Source organism: Panthera leo, chromosome C1 (assembly GCF_018350215.1).
Source record: "Panthera leo isolate Ple1 chromosome C1, P.leo_Ple1_pat1.1, whole genome shotgun sequence".
Lineage (NCBI taxonomy): Eukaryota > Metazoa > Chordata > Mammalia > Carnivora > Felidae > Panthera > Panthera leo.
The window spans coordinates 230885-248629 of NC_056686.1; the positions used below are offsets into that span (position 1 = coordinate 230885).

General features: G+C 56.0%; 1 protein-coding gene and 1 long non-coding RNA gene across 8 annotated transcripts in view; one reads left to right on the forward strand and one right to left on the reverse strand.

Annotated features, from left to right (window-relative positions):
* Nucleotides 1-5787, reverse strand: part of CC1H1orf159 (chromosome C1 C1orf159 homolog) — a 31229-nt gene extending 25442 nt beyond the window's left edge. For 4 of the 7 annotated variants that reach the window (XM_042951225.1, XM_042951224.1, XM_042951220.1 and 1 more), the window contains exon 1: nt 5410-5640. The gene's annotated coding sequence lies outside the window, so the exon portion shown is untranslated. Of the gene's footprint in view, nt 1-5179; nt 5252-5409 lie in introns of those variants that run through there. The other 3 variants (XM_042951226.1, XM_042951227.1, XM_042951228.1) reach the window with 3 other exon arrangements.
* LOC122227067 lies at nt 5773-17039 on the forward strand. Its single transcript, XR_006205882.1, has 3 exons — nt 5773-5817; nt 15680-15814; nt 16347-17039. It is a non-coding gene; the product is annotated as an uncharacterized LOC122227067 (long non-coding RNA).
* Nucleotides 17040-17745: the final 706 nt, after the last annotated feature.

Here is a 17745-nt window from a genome sequence, read left to right on the forward strand (position 1 = left end):
TGTGTAGATGGCATGACTATTTATATGGAAAATCCTAAGAAATCTACAGAAAAAAGCTAGTATAAGTGAATTTAGCAATGTTCTAAGAACATACAAATCAATTGTTATTTCTATATACTAGCAACAACTATTTGGAAAACGACAAATAAATATAATTTACAATGGCATTCAAAAACATAGTTTGTGGGAATAAGTTTATTTTAAAATATGTAAGACCAAGGGGCACCTGGGTGGCTCAGTCGGTTGAGCGTCCAACTCTTGATTTCAGCTCAGGTCATGATCTCAGAGTTCACGGGTTCGAGCTGACAGTGCAGAGCCTGCTTGAGATTCTCTCTCTCTCTCTCTCTCTCTCTCTCTCTCTCAAAATAAATAAATAAACTTATTTTTTTTAAAAATAATAAAATACAGGGGCACCTGGGTGGCTCAGTCGGTTGAGCGTCCAACTTTGGCTCAGGTCATGATCTCGCGGTTCGTGGGTTCAAGCCCCGTGTCGGGCTCTGTGCTGACAGCTCACAGCCTGGGCCTCTTCAGATTCTGTGTCTCCCTCTCTCTCTGCCCCCTCCCCTGCTCATGTCTGTCTGTCTGTCTCTCTCAAAATAATAAATAAGCATTAAAAAAAAAATTGGACCTGTACTCACATAGTATGAAAACTAAGAAATGGATCATGAAGCTAAATGTAAAAACTGAAGCCAGAAAAAGCCTCTAGAAGAAAATATAGGGGAATATCTTGGTGACCTGGTTAGTCAAAGACTTTTAGAAAGGACGCAGAAAGCATGAACCAAAAAGAAAACCGATTCATACATTAAACTTTATCAATATTAAAAACTTCTGCTCAGCAAAATACACCACCACAGTGGACACAAGACTAGGACTTGTCAAAAGCCATAGGATCATGTATCACAGAGAGTAAAGTTCAATGTACACAAATCAAACGATGTTGGGGATCTCAAGACAGAACACAGACTGTGACCAATGGTTCTAACTGGGTCACAAATATATGACAATACACTGAAGGGGATGCAAAACAAGGAGCTGACCTCAGCACCCCTGGAAAACGGTGTTTGACTAAGAAGCTAAAGATCCAAAGAACCACACTTAAGCTACACTCAACTTGGTAAATTTGTTTCTTGTCGGGGTGGAATGTGGGTGAGCAGTTCTGAAACTGCCTCTGTGTGCACCTTGGGGCTAGAGATAAGAAACCGATGGCAGCTGTAGGAGCCAGGTTCTCACAGGAAGGTTACACACACACACAGATCACAGACGCACACACCCAGATCACAGACACACACACACAGATCACAGACGCACACACAGATCACAGACGCACACACCCAGATCACAGACACACACACACAGATCACAGACGCACACACAGATCACAGACGCACACAGATCACACACACACAGATCAGACACACAGACAGATAGACAAACAGTCGCACACGTTATCTAACTTCATCCGCCCCCAAGACCTCAGGCCGTGACAGCTGCAGCAAGGTGCACACCACTGCCCCAGGTCCTGGCTTCTAAACACCGTCCTCCAATAAAAGACACCAGGGCTCCTTGGAGACATGGTTGCTACGGCTGAGGCGGGCACACGACGAGATGAACCCGGAGCCCCCGGCAGGGCCACAAAGTAAGGCGGTGCCCCCGAAACAAGCAAATGAAAGAGCCCCCAACGGCCAGGGCACAACAACACAGTGCGGGGCTGGACCCCAAGTACACGACACACATCCAGGAGTCCCTGCTGGTGGAGGGGACCGCTGATAAACGTGAGCACGTGGGGGAGACAGAACTCCTCCCTCCAGAATTCCAAATACTACAGCGGTTCTTCCCCGCCGCCCCCCGCCCCCACCCCCACCGGTCCCGGGAGGGAGGACAACTTCGTCCCCAGCCCCGCAGGGAGACCGCCTCACTGAGTGGCTGCTGCCCAGGAAGACAGGAGGGATGCCCGGCAGGCACCACCCGAACCAGGTGACCGGCCAACAGGACCCCCTGATAGGATGTGACAAGAGGGCCACCTCACCTCTGGGGTGTCCTTTCCCCAAGCCACAAACCCTTCTGACCATGAGAAAACACAAGAGATAAACCCGAAACGAGGGACATTCGACACAACACCTGTGCGGTCCTCCTCAAAACTGTCAAGGTCGTGACAAAGCAAGAGAAGCTGAGACACACATCCCAGAGGGGACAAAGGAGCTGCGACAACTCAGCGCAGTGTGGGACCTGGACAGGGACGCTGTGGACCTGAGTGACACCTGCCGTCTGGAACGTGAGCACTGCTATTCTCAGTTCTGAAAAATGCACCACAGTCACCTAAATGTCTGTAGTAGGGGAAACCGGCTATCTTTAACACTTTTCTGTAAATCTAAAACTCCTCCAAAATTTTTAAAGTTAATTTTTAAAATGTAACATTCATAAATGAATAAGCAAGCCAAAGAATGAGAGATATTTGCAATATATATCTGACAAACCATGTATCCAGAAAATAGAAAGGACTTTCACAACTTGATAATTTTTTAGAAAGGGCAAAAGACTGGATCAGACATTTCAGAAAAGAGGTGTGAGCAGTAATGAGCAGGTGGGAAGGTGCTCAGCATCACTAAGCTCAAGGAAATGCAAATTAAAGCCACCCCAAAACACTGCTCTGCTCAGTAGACCCAACCCAGCAGTGTCACTCCCAGGGATTTTCCCAAGAGAAAGGAAAGCACACCCACAGATGTGCACAATGTCCATAACCTCTTTAGTCACCTAAGCCAAGTGCCACCACAGGACTGATAGGCGCACTGTGGCACATCCCAGGAGTCCTGACACAGCAACACGGAGGGACTGGAGCCAAGACACCAAGATGCCGGAAGATTCCAGAGATTCCGTGTCTGGCTCAGCCTCCTTCCCGTCCTGCAGATGGTAACTTCTTTCGGTGTCACACAGCCTTCCCTGTGCCTGTGACCAGATTTCTCTCTTCTCTCCTAAGGGCACTAATCCCACCATGGGGTCCATTCTCGCGCCCTCATCTAACCCTGACCACCTCCCAAGGGCCCCACCAGCGTCCAAATACCAAAACACTGCGAGTTAGGGCTTCAACATATGGATTTGGGGGACACGCCTTTCAGTCCACAACACGAGAGACCTTTCCAGGATGACAGAAATGTTTTCTATCATGATCGGTGTGCAGGTTACACAGTTGGGTGCATCTGTCAATAACTGCATGTGAATTACACCTCACTAACCGACTGAATAGATGTGATTTGTCCTGATCGTATCAGAGCGAAAAGGTTAAGTAACTGGATAAAAATATTTCTACGTGGCAATGAAAAATTTGGTGAGAATTAATTAATTTACTTAAAAAAATGTTTTTAATGTTTATTTTTGAGAGAGAGAGAGAGAGCGAGCAAGCACGAGCGGGGGAAGGGCAGAGAGAGGGAGACACAGAACCCGAAGCAGGCTCCAGGCTCCGAGCTGTCAGCACAGAGCCCAACATGGGGCTCGAATTCGGAACCGGGAGATCGTGACCTGAGCAGAAGTCAGATGCTCAACTGACTGAGCCACCCACGCACCCCAAAACTTGGTGAGAATTTAAATTGTACTGTATGTTCTCTCACAGCTCATTTTTCCTTAGAAGAACTGGTTTCAGTGAAGAAATAAAGCCTCCAGGCCGCTGTGACCCTAGGCAAGTAATGCATCAGGGCTGACTGGGTGGGGTTATCTGTGGTCCCTCCATAAGGAGTTAGGGCTGGGGGGACGACCCTGCAAAAGGCTCTTCAGCCAGAGGGAGCACACAAGTGCTCACTGCAGCTTGGTTCCCCGAGCCTCCAGGCAGCTGTGGCAGGACAGGAGAGTGGGGACAGGGGGTCACCAGTTTCGGGCTCTGAGGCACTGATGAAGCACAACACAGGCCCGTTGCCCACCCCTCCCCGCCAATCAGAGTAGGTACTGCCGATGGTCTTCTCAGCAAGCAAAGGAAGCCAACGTGGAACTTGTCTCCCGGGAAGATAAGAACCGTTGAGAACTTAGGAACGTGCTTCCCGATCTAAAAGTCCCATCTCGCGCTGTGATGGAAAATAGATGCCGTCCACGGTTTGACCGGATAGAAAGGATACATTCCGGTCTGTTGACACATGTGGCCGATGCCACGAATGCCACGTGGCACCCACTGCCCACCATTCTGCGGCCTCTGCACACCTGACAGGGGTGTGGACCCCTGCAGCCTCCGCCTGGGGTCTGCATGCGGGAAAACCACTCAAAGGCATCCCTCGCCTTGGAGGTGCGGAACTCTCAGCGCTGTGGTGACTCCTTCATGCTTCTAATGAGTCACATGATAAGTCACAGCTTGTCTTGGAGGACAGAAGTAAGCGAGGGGCTGGGAGGTGCCTTTGGGGTCCTGCGGTGTCCCTGTGGACCAGCCCACTCAGGTGATCACCCACCAATGCATCTGTTTGCTCTGCTCCCGGGAGGACTGTACCAGGGCGCCGGCATGTGCTAGGAAAAGAAACTTTTTGGATAATTCAGATTCTATCTCCTTCTAGGAACTTCTGAAAACAATGTGGCCATTAAGATTCTGCCTGAACACAGACTACTTATCCACTGGCTCCTGGCTGGGAGCGGGTGTGGGAGTAATCTAGGCGGGCTCCCTGACCACCCGGTACGGGAACCCGTCCAGGCCTTCCTCAGGTTAAAAACCACGAGAAAGATGAAGACCTAGGTCAGCATCCTCCTTATAATGTAGCAATACTAAGAAAAACACAAAACGAAAAACGGGGCCAAGGTTGACACCTTCGAATCAAACGAAACCGTTAAGAATTGTCAGAAAACAGGTTTTTGGGCGAAGCTGCATTTGCCAAAATGCTACTCCTTCAAACCCTTGAAAGGCCGTATCCGAATGTACCCTAGTGACCTGCTCTTAAGTTACACCGGAACTAACACATCAGTCAAATTGTTACGGTGGCAACACGCTCCTCGAAAACCTGCATAACGACTCAACCTTGACAATTTCGTGGCGATAAACGGACTAATAGATCCCGCAACCTCCAGGGAGAGTGCCGGTGTGAACACGGCTTCCAAGGGCAGCCGACGGCCTCACACTCCCCCCACCCACCCCGGCCTGCGTTCGGTCCTGAGGGCGAGACCTCCTGGGGCTCCGCGGCTTCGGGGGCGGGGGAGGGGGCCTGAGTCCAGCTACCGACGGTCTCTCTCAGATGACGACTCCTGCGGGAGGTTCGGTAGCCCGAGGGGAGCCGGGTCCCCGCGGACCTTTGTCCGGGTTCCTCGCCCCACACCGCGTCGGAGACCATCCGGCCCGGGCGTCCGCGCCCCAAGGCCGCCCCCGGCGCCCCTGCCTCCGCCCCCGGTCCGCCCCCGGTCCGCCCCCGGCCCTGCAGACCGCGCGCCCGCCCCCGGCCCATCACTCACCCCGGCGCCCTTCGCGTTCCTCTTTCGTACCCCCCGCCCTCCAGGCGGTCGCGCCTCTCCCCCTGGGACTTGTAGTCTCTCCGCCTTCGTAGTCTCCGCTCAGCCTTGTAGACTCCTCTATAGTCTCTCCTCAGCCTCAAACTACAACTACCGGCGGTCCTCGCGAGAGCTCCCTCTCTCCAGATGGGTTCCGGCACAGGGTTCTCGCGAGGCTGTGGGAGACGCGCGTGGAGCAACCTAGGAAGTGTAGTCCAGGGCGCCTAGGTCCTAATAGCTGAGCCATGGACAGAGTGGAAAGGAGGGGAAGAACTACACTCCCCAGGAGTCCTCGCGCGCCGGCCATCTTTGGCGTTGCCAGGAGACCGGGAAGCCCCGGGATGCAGGCCAGCAGGTGGCGGCGCGCGAAAGGTAATGTGTTCCGCGGCCCCGCGTCAGCAGGGACGGGTGCGGGGAGTCAGCGTCTGCGCGTTACCCTAGAGGAAGTCCTGGATAACTGGAGCTTCGGCCCATGTCCGCTTTAGCGGAGGCTGCCTGGAAATGAAGACCGCCAAGTCCGTCCCCAAGGCGACAACGTTTATCAAATACTGTCGGTTTTAGGCGGGGGATAGAGAGCTCCAACGTGTGGCTGATTCTAGGGCTACCTTTCGGTTTTACGAGAGGAAATGAGAACAGGTGTGACCTTACACACATGACAAGGTTACGTGACAGGAACATCCTCAGAGGACAATGCCATTTTATGATTTGTCTGGAGAGTAAGCCGACTAGCCCACTGAAAAGCAAAAGCTCCTTTGGGAAGCGAAGACGTGTCTCCTAATAAGCCCTCTGTAAAATCTACACTTCCTACCTCAGGTCCGGGGTGCCCCTTCAAGACCTTTCAGACCCCTGTGTCCTGGCTGTCTGGACGAGAGGCCAGCACTTGGCCCCAGTGAAGAGCTGGGGAGAGACTAGGCCTTTGAAATGTTTGCTCTGTGTGGAATTCTTGATGTGAAGCCCTAGAAAGGAATCTTTGTTCTTGGCTTACCTTGCAGACCAGTTTTGCTGCTTTAAAGACCTTGGTCAGCTTTCATGGGTGATGCAGAGCCTTTCTCACAGGGTGGGGTCGGGATTAAATAGGATATCTTAGTGTTTGGTCCACACCAAGGCTGGCCTTTCAACCACCCCCCCCCCCCATCCTCCCGCGGGCATGCAGAGCTAGCCCCTGGAGAAAGGGTATGCCAAGGAGCTTCCAGGAGAAAACGGAGTAAGACTGACTGCTCCCCTTTGTATGTCCAGCATGGTTATACCTTCCTGATGGCCCTCCAGAGCACAGCAGACAGGAAAGGACAAAGGGGGGGGGGGGTCATCATGAATAAAGAGTGGCTGCTTTCCCATGGGGCTGAGACTGGTTTTCCTCAAGGGCCTGTAAGTGAACCGGGAGAGCTACGACCTCAGCCTGAACCAGGAAGGACACCCATTGCCCAGCACAGGCACAAGGAGGCACCCAGGCCTCACCTGCACTTGCACCTCGCTGTGGATAGGAATAGATGGAAAAGAAACAGGTGCCAGCCGGTGGGGCCAGTGACCGGTTACTCTTCCCACTAGACTACCCTGCAGCCATAAGGACTCATGGATGGGGAGGGGGCTGTGACTGCTCCCCACAATGAGTTCCAAAGTCCATGGGATCCATGTGTCTAGTGTGCTGGGTTCGCTCTGTGCCAACAGGATGACCCCGTGGCTGGTGGAATTTCCACAAGCGTGGTCTCAGGCTCTGCTTCTGAGCTGCCCCCGGACAAAAAGAACAGTTGTGTGCATCCTGCACACTCACAGCTTTTCAATAGATAGAGTCTCTCGTGTGCTAATAAAAGGGTTTGGAGCCTGTCAGCCTTCCTAGGGGTGTCTGAGTGAGAAGTGAGTGTGGGTCAGGGTTAGGAGTTGCAAGTGTACTGGGGCGTGGGTGCCACAGGACTCTGGCACCCGGGGCTCCCCAGCTCTGGGACATCCATGCGACCTCCTTCCCAGCTGGCCTCTGTGCCTGCGTCCTGGGTGTTCTCTTCCCTTCAGAATGCACCTTAGGACATCCTTCCCAAGTCTGAATGTCCAGACTTTTCAGCGAAAATAGAGTGCTAGCCTTGCAGCATAAGGATATTTCCAAGCAGGAGTATTGAGAACAGGAGGGAGAGTCCTCTTGTGTCTCTTTCTTGGAAGACGGCATTCTCCGAGCCTCTTTAATTGGAGGTGGGAGTGCTGCCCAGGGTGCTCCTCGGGGGCCTCTGTGGCAGTTGACGTGTTACAGGCACGGCTGTCAGGTGTGCAGGCCAGTGTTCCAGGGACAGACTTGCCGTGAGAGCGCCAGGGGCCGACGGAGCTGGCCGGAGAGGCTGCTGTGGGAAGGTGAACGCGGGCTGTTCCTGCTAGGCCCAGTGGTGGGCTTCGGCCTTTCTGAACATTCTGGTCCTGATTGGTTCCAAGCTGGAGGGCAAGGTCAGGCCCACGGCCCCCAGGAAGCTGGTGGAGGTGTAGGGGGAGGGGCCCCATGCAGGAGCTATACCCAGGGTCCACCTAAGGGTTAGGGCTCTGAGGGCAGGAACTGACCACAGGGACCCTGGTGGGGGCTGGACCATAAGCCAGGCTGACTCCCAGCCAGCCATCTGGTTCCTCACCCGAAGGATTCTCCATCAGCCAGTCCCCCCGCCCCCATCACTGCCGGTTCCCACAGGCTCTCCCTTTGCTCAATGGCAGGACAGAGCTCAGGGCTGACTGTTTCTCTGCCCCACGCCCCTCAACTCATCTAAATTCAGCCCCTGCCAGACCCCACCTCCCTCCCAGCTCAAGCCTCCTCCCCAGGCTTCCTGGGCATCCCTTGGGATGGTCAGGGAACCTGGCCCCTGGGAGGGACCAACTTACTTCTACATCTTGCCTCCTGCCCTCTGTCTGTGGTCCTGGATGACTGTCTCTGGTTCCCTACGTGTCCTTTCGTGGCCTTGCTGTACGAGTATCTCCTGTCCCCTATCTCATTCAGGCACTGAGGGCAGTATTCTCTCCAGCTCGTGTCCTGGCTGCCAAGCAACTGCAGGGTGCGAACCGCACCCCCCCCCCCAGTGCCCCCCCTCCCCACCCAGTGTCCCTCCTCCCCCCTGGTGCTCCCCCAACCCCTGCCCAGTGGCCCATCCTCAGCCCAGTGCCCCTCCCTCCCGTGGAAGGCAGGCGGGGGTTGCCTGGCATCTCCTAGGGCAGGGAAAGGCCAGCAGGATCTGTGAAGCTGTTGTCAGTGAGGGCACCCAGCGAACACTGAGGAAAAGTCTGCATTAGGTGAAAATTCTGATGGGCGGTGGCCCCCTGTGGCCCAGAAAAGGCCGAGAGAGACATTCTTGGAACATTTTAAGTAACCCCATGAGCTAGACAGTGCCGAGAATATGAAAGAATGTAAGATTTTATTAGGCTAGGTGGATAATACAAGACATCTCCTAAGGAGCCCATAAAGTTCAAGAAAGTTCTCTAGACTAAAACAAGAAATATATTTACTGTCTTAAGGGCCAAAAATGCAAAATCTCATTCAGCAGTCATGTGGGGAATGCTCCCTGCAGGGGACAGGGAGCAACACAACGTGGGACGTGGGCTGGTGCCCATAAGAACCCACCACGGTCAGGGGGTGGATCCCGCCAGCATCCTGCAGAGACCTCAGAGTGGGGGCATGGCCTTGGCCCGCTGGGCTGGCTGTGTCCCTGCATGAACACCTTTCCATCCTAGAGAGATTTCAAATTCGGCCCGAGAAAGCCTGGGACGGTCAGTAAGTCGTCATGCACAAACGTGTGTGGCATTGAAACGGAATCAGAACACGTTTTATGTGTGTAATGCCGGAGAGAACTCATCCCATGAGAGAGTCGGCTTTGCCATCGAATCCTGTTCACCAGACGAAACTTCTCAGACTTTGTGTTGTAAGGTGAAATCCTGCTGAACTTATCTCCAGTGTTGAAAAAGTTAAGAGACGCTTTGGAATAACCTGTGTATAAGTTTCATACAATTTAGCTGGATAAATTTCATACAGTTTAGCATTTGCTGGGGGAAAAAATCCCATCCAGGAACGGCATGGATGGCGAGAAGGGGCAGCAGGAGGGGTCTCCGTGGGGCAGAACACTCCACATCTCGATTGCAGGGAGGTCACAGGAATCCCGCGTGGGCTAAAATGACAGAATAAACACACTCCCAGGTGGTGATGGTTGGCCAGCCTCCCTGGAGAGATCTGAAACTGTCCCCAAAGCAGAGGGCAGGCGAGACAAAAGAAAGAGGCAGGACGCTGGGTAGGTGACAGCTTTAATAAACAAGGGAACTTAGGTAGAGGCTAGTCTTGGGCAGCCCCGGGACAAATGCATCCCCCCACTCATGCGCCAAATCTTAAAAGTGTATACAGAGGCCTTCAGTGGCTCCGTCACGGGTGCAGGCGTTGTCCACACCTCACCACCTCCAAAGTGTGTCCCGGGAGTGGGGAGGCCACACTCCGGGGATAGGGGGCAGGAGAGGAGCCTCAGTGGCCAGGTCAGCTCGCGGCGCACACGCTTGTCTTCTCAGCCGTGATGTGCCCCGTGTCTTTAGGAAGGTCCTACTGCTGGGGGGGCCTGAGTGCGGGGCACCCGGGACCCGCGGGACCTGCTCCTCCGGTACCTGCAGCTGTCTGCTGCTTATCGGCCGTCTCTGGGTCATCGGTTTCCATTCCGCCTCCTGAAACCCAGTCACCTTCCTTATGCCCAGCTTTTTCCCATAATGTGGCTATTTGGACAAAGGGGGCCTGCGGCTTCTGAAAGACGGGAAGCCCTTGTTGAGCTGCCAACAGAGCCCCGGACTAGCCACACTCTCTTGGGCCGGGATCGTCCCAGAGGAGCCTGAGCAAAACAGCCAGCTTCCCAGGGGTTGCAGGAGCATCTGAGGCCTTTCTGATGTTGCTTCAGGAAGGAGGTTCCTGTGCCAGCCTGAGGGAAGAGACATGCCTGGGCTCATCGCTCCAGGCGGGAAGGCGGGGAGCTCCTGGGCTCCGTTGGGAGAGTGTCCCTGCAGTTCCGGGGAAGGTGCCCTGGCTTCCACACAGCTGTTCAGGGACATGTGCGGAGGTGGGCAGGCTCAGGCCCCTCTGCCTGCCTGGTGACCCCATCCACCTCCTACCTGCACAGTACCAGGAGCAGGCGAAAGTCGGTGGCTCTTCCCAAACAGCCGGGAGCTGGGCGAGGCTCAATTATCAGCTAATTAATTGCCTGCCATTAGAGAGAGGCCTTAATTGCTGTGTTTACAACACCCCCCACCCTGTCCTCCGCAACCAGGCCCATTTCCCTAGGCTGTGGGGTATGTGAGGAGCATGCGTGCAGAGACCAGGGGGGAAGCCGACCTGGACGCCCCAGACTGCCCTACCCTACCCTGTCTTTGCCTTTCAAGGGTGTGAGCGGAGAGGGGGCCTTGCTGGGATGCCTACCACTCGAGGTGTTCAGCGGTGGCCATCAGCAGGCCTGGCACCTACGACAGGAACCCAGCACGCGGCAGTGCTCCCCCAGGAGCCATGGGCTACAAGGACACAGTGTGAATACTTGTCCTTGAGTCAGCCACAGGGCTGGGTGGGGACAGGGCCTGGAGAGTGCTGGCCTCTTGGATACTAGGCCTGTCAAGCTGAGCCCCCTGGGCCCCGAGGGCTCCCTACTCACTGAGCCAAAGAGCATTGCAGCCTTGGCTGGAACTTTCTCAGAAATGCAAGAAATCAGCCTTGCAGGGAAGCCAGTATCCTGTTATTAGCAAACCTCTGAAGCTGGAGGACATGCCCCACCTATGACCAAGGTCACGCTGCCTTTAGGGCTCGACCACCCCCTAGCTGGGGCCTGGGCACAGGGATACTGCCCTGGTGACCTCGATCCTTGGTCTGCGGGGCCTCACCTAGCCACCTGCTGCGGGGCTGAAATGGGACCCCATCCTCCCTTTGGTCTGGGGCCATGGGATCTCGTCCCAGCACTGGATTGCCCATCCCCGGGGGCGGCACGTTCTCAAGTCTGCCTGCAGGTGGCGTCCCTGTCCAGTGGGAGTCCAGCCTGGACCCCTGACACCATGCCATTCTGATGCACAGGTGAGAACCTAGGCCCTTTCTCAGGGAAGTGCTCAAATGGGGGTTCTCAGGACCTGAACGCTGGCCCCTCCACAGTGAGGAATGTCAGAGTGCTCCTCAGGTTGGCGGGGAGGAAGGGATCCTGCCTTCAACCTGTAACACCCAGAACCTCCTGTCCCAGGCATCCAAAAGCACCAGATCATGGGTTCCTGCCCCCCTCCCCCAAACCCTCACCAGCACCTCAGAGGAAACCTGGCAAACCCGGGGCCATCACACCCCCCCCCCCCCCCACACACACACACTCTGAGCACCTCTGCAAGCACGTGAGGACTGCTCCTTCTCCAGGGAGCCTGTCTTCCTGCTTCTGGAAAGCCTGCTGAGGCCCCTCTCATGACCTGAGAAACCCAATCTTTTCTCTGAGTCACAAGGTGACCCTCACCCCCCAGAGTCGCTCACCAGCCCCTGGGCCTGGATGTGAGGCTGACGCACAGGTCTAGAGTGGCTGGCATATCTCTGACCCAGGGGGGCAGCGTGGGCGGGATAGATACGCTGGACCCCTGAGGCGGGCAGGCCCACCCCCCGTCCCTTCTGCTCCATTAGATGAGCAAGATGCAACCCACCGTCAACCACTCACTGGGAAAGTATGTGTCGGGTATGTGTTGGTCAAGGTTCTCTAGAGGAACAGAACCTGTATAAAGATCTACTGTGAAGAATGTGCTCATCAGATTGTGGAGGCTGAGAAGTCCCAAGATGCACTTGGCAAGGCAGAGACCCAGAGAGCTGCTGCTTTAGCTCCAGGCCGAGTGCACAGGCAGGAAAAGACCTATATCCCGTCTTGAAGGTGATCAGGCAGCAGCGATCCCCTCTTGGTGGGGGAGGGTTGGCCTTTTTGTTCTGTTCAGGCTCTCAGTGGATCAGACGAGGCCCACCTTTGCTGGAGAGGACCATCTGCCTTACTCCCTCCACCTCTACAAACATTAATCTCATCCAAAACCACCCTCACAAAAACACCTGAATAATGCTTGACCACGTATCTGGGGCCCCTCGTGGCCCAGCCAAGGTGACACAAAACCAACCCAGATTCTGGCTTGGCTTGGAGACTCAGGTGCTGCAGAGTGACTGAAGTACAGTATAAACGGATGGAATGACCACACACAGGGCCGTTCTTATGAAATTGCTTAATGCTTGAAAAGACCAGATAAGGACAACGTGTGCCAACATTTCTGTAGAACAAGATGTTGTCAGACAACAGGTAGCAGGGACCTCAGTGTGCATGTGGGTTCCTGGGGTCTCTGGAGAGAAGGCCTGTTCCCAGTTGAATTTAGTTGAAATGCGTATCTTTTCAAAACTCCTCCCACTTGATACTCAACCAACCAATCACAAACAAGCACACCCATAAATGAGATGAATGGCTTCCAGGAAAAAGCAAAAGGAAACAACAGGGAGTGGGCAGCGATCCTGACCAGTGGCTGTTCTGAATGGAAGCACCCATGGTGGGCAACCTCCAAGCTGCCTCAGGCGTCCCACTGTGAGGTATTTGTCCCCTGTGCCGCCCCTCCCCTCCCTGATTCCGCACTTACCCCCAGGTGGACACGATGCAACAAAATTCCGAGGGCAGCACTTTCCAGATTGGTTCTGAGAAGGCTGCAGCCTGTCTCTGGACTCTCTCTAGGACTGCCCGCCCTGGGGGAGCCTCCCACCGAGCTCTGAGGTGATGCAGCCCCGCCCCATACCACAGTGCAGCCTCCCCTACGGCCACTGTTCTGCTCCCTGAGCCACAGAAAGAAGACAAATGCCTGTCCTTGCACACACAACACGTGGGATCACTTGTCATGCAGTGATAGGTAGTTCATACAGCCACGGGGACTCAGGCTGTTGACGGTCAACATGGAGGCCCCTTTACTACACTCTGTTCACCTGTGGGACCTGCCACCTGCTGGCTGGCCTCTGGCATGGATGATGGCTTCCTGTGCCCCTCACATTCCCCCCCCCCGATTTCCCAGTGCCTCTGTTCTGCTCAGTCCCTTTGCTGGCCTTTGCCTGATGCCGGGTCGGCTGAGGGGTGACCTCTGCCTTCCAGTCTGAAGAGGGGGGCCAGGATGTGGCCTGACAATACATCTGTCATCTCCCGTGCTCCCATGGCCGCCCGGGCCCTTATACGGCTGCCACAGGATCCTCTGACTTTAGGCCCATTTAATACTTAACCCTGAGCACCAAGCCCCACCCTGGGCAAATATTTATTTGGCAATTAAGGGCTCACCAGGACGAAGGCCGCAAGAAGCTTCTCAGAGCCATGGCGGCAGAGCATGAGCAGGAAGTTTGTCAGGGTGGGGGCAGCGGGAGGGCGCCGGGGGATGGGAGCAGGAGGCCATGGGGACGGGTGCTCGGACACCTATCCCCTGTGCAGAAGGTGTGGGGCGTCATGGTGCTGGGAGGTGGCCAGTGGCCTGTGGGGGACAGGACGTGTCCTGGTGCTGAGTCTCTGTGTGCTGATGATGTGATAGTGGAGGCGAAGGTGATGAAAGGGATCCGTAGCCTTCATTGTACGAGGGCTGTGGTCTGGAAAGACGCCTGAGGCTGGCCCTCAGTGAAGTATTGGCTCAGGTGCAGCACGGCTGCCCTCACCCCAGAACTGGGGAGCAGTGGGAAGGGGGCCGTACGGTGTGTCCAGTTGGAGCCCCTGGGCACCCTGCAGGCCTCTCCTGGTGGCACCACGTGCTCACCTTGGAAGGGGCTGTCGTGGCTGAGGTGTCTTCTAGGGACCCCGCCACACAGACTCAGCAGCTTCTGACCTCTCCCTAAGCCCGTGGGGATCTCCTGGGGCCTGCCACGTGGTCAAGACCTCGTTCCTCTCTGCTCTCTGTGCACACGGAGGGGACATGGCACGAGGAATCCTGACTCACATTCCTCCAGAGAACTGTGCCGTCCAGGCAGGGAGGAGCCTGGTCCCAGATGAGGGTCACTCTCCTGCTGACAGAACCACCCCCCCCGCAGTTCCCTGGTGCAGACATGAAGCACACAGCCGCCTTCAAGTTGGCAAAAGCCTGGGGCAGATCCCACAGCTGGTCCTGACCCACCGAGGCAGCCATCCTGCTGAGAAAAGGGAAACTGGGCAGGGAGGCAGAGGGCGCAGGTGAGGAGGAGTCGAGGGAGGCCCCACAGCTCTGGCTGAGAGCGGGGACCCTCGGCCACCCCAGAGTGCTGGCCTTGGGCAGGTCTCAGTGACCCCGAGGAAGGCGTGGGGTCTTCCCCTCCATGGGGACCCCAAGACATGGCCAGCCGGGAGAGCTTGGGACCAGGTTCTCAGTCCCTGCCCCCGGCCAGACCTGGGGTGAGCAACTCGGCATCCCCGTGGCTCATCTGTAAGTCGACAGAAACCGGCATACCGGCTGCCCAGGGTGCTGGCCCTTGGAACTTGTCCCCAGAATTCTAACCCGAAATAAGAGATGAGGCGCTCGCCTGACACCCCAGAAACCAACTTGAGCAAACCCTGTTGTGGGCAGATGATATCATGACAGGCAGCTACTCAGCCATGTGTGCTGAGCATGTCACAACAAAAAAGGGAGAAAATCTAGTGCGGTCTCAAATGCGAAAAAGCGTGGTTGGTTTTTAACCCAGTTCTTGCGTCAACGTGTAGAAAAAGTTTATGAGGGAAGGCACCAAAGTGCCGGTGCTGGGGCCTGTTAGGAGTGGATCAGCGCTGGTGTTGACTTTCTTCTTCCGCTTGTGGGTATTTCCCACGTGATCAGGGGACCCCATGTGCTGGCGCATTTTGTTTGGTGCGCACAGCACACGCCTGCCCGCCGTGAGGCTTCCAGCTTTGTATTCCAGTGGGACCCCAGCGGGTGACCGGTGATCCGGCTCAGGTAAACATGGGAATGGCTGGCCGCTTTCAAGAGCTGGTGCTGTCCGCCTGGGGCCTGCAGATGCCCTCCCGCCAGGGCTGGCCGAGCTCAGTGGTGTGGGCCGAGCGGGCTCTAAGGAGAGCTCACGGCGAGCCTCCCACGTTGTGCCATTTGTGCGGTTCTGGAGGCGGCTAACGGCCGGGAGCAGGCTGTTCCCTTCCGGGCGCCCACAGCCGACCCCCGACCACCTCGCTGACGGCCCCCCAGGAGGTGCCCTGGGGCCAAGGGTGGCCAGCATCGCACTCCCCTGAGTCTCCCAGCACCTGCGTGGGCTGCGGGCGTCAGGTGCCTTCCTCTTTGCTCGGCGCAGATGGGCCTGGCTTGGTGCCGTTCCAACCCGCTGGCTCCTGGAAGCCACACATCGTCAGAGGGCAACTTCTCTTCGTTGGCTCCCACACATCACAGGCATCCCTCCCATCTTGAGGACAATGGACGGCCGTCAGCTGTGAGCCCCCCGCCTTTTGAGGGTGCCCGGCACACCGGGGCCTGGGGTGGGGGGAGGCATTTTCCACCACCAGTCAGAGGCTGCCCCACCAGGGCCTCCGGGCCCTCCTGGCTGCTTTGGTCCCTGCAACTGCCCCGGCCTGTGGATTCTCACGGTTCCGACCTGTGGCCAAGCCCAGGCTCCCTGAACTCCAGGCAGCCTGGGACCTGGGCAGGCTTCCCAGTAAAGGGCTGGACCTGGTCCTCTGTCACCTCCCTGGCAATGTAGGTGTGGGGGGGACACCACACACACATGCACGCACAAACACACACATACTTGCACACACACACCCAGCAGACCCTTTCCAAGGCAGTCCTCCCAGGGCGGTGTTCCCATCACCATACATGCTGGTGGGTGTCGGGAGGTCTCTCCCCCGGTGTCCTGGAACTTCCTAGGGGCTGAAAGAGGCTCACAGCTGGTGCTGCCCTTCTCTCCTCTGGACATGTGAGAGGCCCCTGCTTGTGGGGCACACACAACCTCTCTGGCCCCTCAGCTGCCTGGGGATGTGGTCGGGGTTCCAGAATGACCGCTCTCCGACCCTCTCTGGCTTGGGCCTGCTCGTCGCCCCCATCATCAGACCTGTTCCACGGAAGCACGGTTCCTCCTGGCCTGTTTGCTGTCCCCATTTGTCACTCCTGCCAGGGATTGGGACGTCTCGTCTTGTGTCAACCCTGTACATTCGTGGCTTCCTCACATCCAACCCTTGGCCCCAGCCAGTCGGCAAGGTCCGACGCGCTCTGGCCCTGCTCCCACCCCAGCAACATGTGTCACCTGCCGTACCTGCTCCTTGGCCACGCCTGCCTTCCTGGGACATAACTCTCTTCCCAAAGCCTTGCCTGGCCTCCTAAGCCGTACCTGCCTTCTCCCCCACCCCCTCCACTTGCTCACTCAGGCCATTTCCTAAGACCCTCACCCTCTGCCTCCTTTTCATTGCTCAGTCCACATGCTGCCCCCTGACTAAAGCCGCCCCATCTCCCAAGACCTGCTCTCTGTCCTTTACGGACACAGCCTCAGTGCCTGGTACTCACTGCGCCTGGTCAGAGCTTGTGGGTTCCATCCGGGGGTAGTTGGGGTCCCTCTCTGCTCCTCTGTCCCCTGCGTGGTCTTACTGCTGCAACATTGGTGGGCTTTCCTGAGAGGTGGGTGCGAGGGTTCCGATTTGACAGCCGCAAGCAGACACCCCAGGATGCACCCCGTTTGGTGTATACTTTTTACATACACTCACAGCAGTGTTAGTGTTTGAATAAACTTGAACTCATGGTGCCTGATGCTTTTGTGTTTCTCTAACTGCTGGCGCTGGACATTTTCCCAAGTGTGCCTGCCGGTGCTTCTTTTGAAGAGGAGTTCCTGTGAAAGCCTGAGAGTTCTAACTTCTCAGTCCTTTAAATGTCTTATGTGAAGGACACTCGGCTCTTTTTCTGTCATTTTTTCCCTTGGAAAGGGTGAGTTGTGTTCTCTGCATTCTGGAATGTCTCTGTTCCCTTTGTTGGATTCCCTGAGAACCTGCATAAGCATTTAAATGTCACTAAATCCACATCTTACCACACACACACACACACACACACACACACACAGCACCTGCTGTGGCTACAAGGACGCTACTGATGGTCCCCCAAGTCTCCAGGGGCCTCACGATGCCCCCAGGATGGGAGGGAAGGGACCTCACGCCCAGTGCCCAGCACAGGGAACAGAGGCAGCAGGGAGACAGGCCTCCCCGTGTGCTTCGAAGCCTGGGGTTTGCTTTGAGGTTTCTGGACCCTGCCCCGACCCAAGAGGGGAAAGGCCAAGGGGAGGTCAGGGCAGAGAAAGGTCAAGCAGTGCCCATGGGGAGGTGGCCCTGCTGTGCGGGCCTGTGGGGCAGGGATGCAGCCTTTGGCTCTCAAAATGGAAAT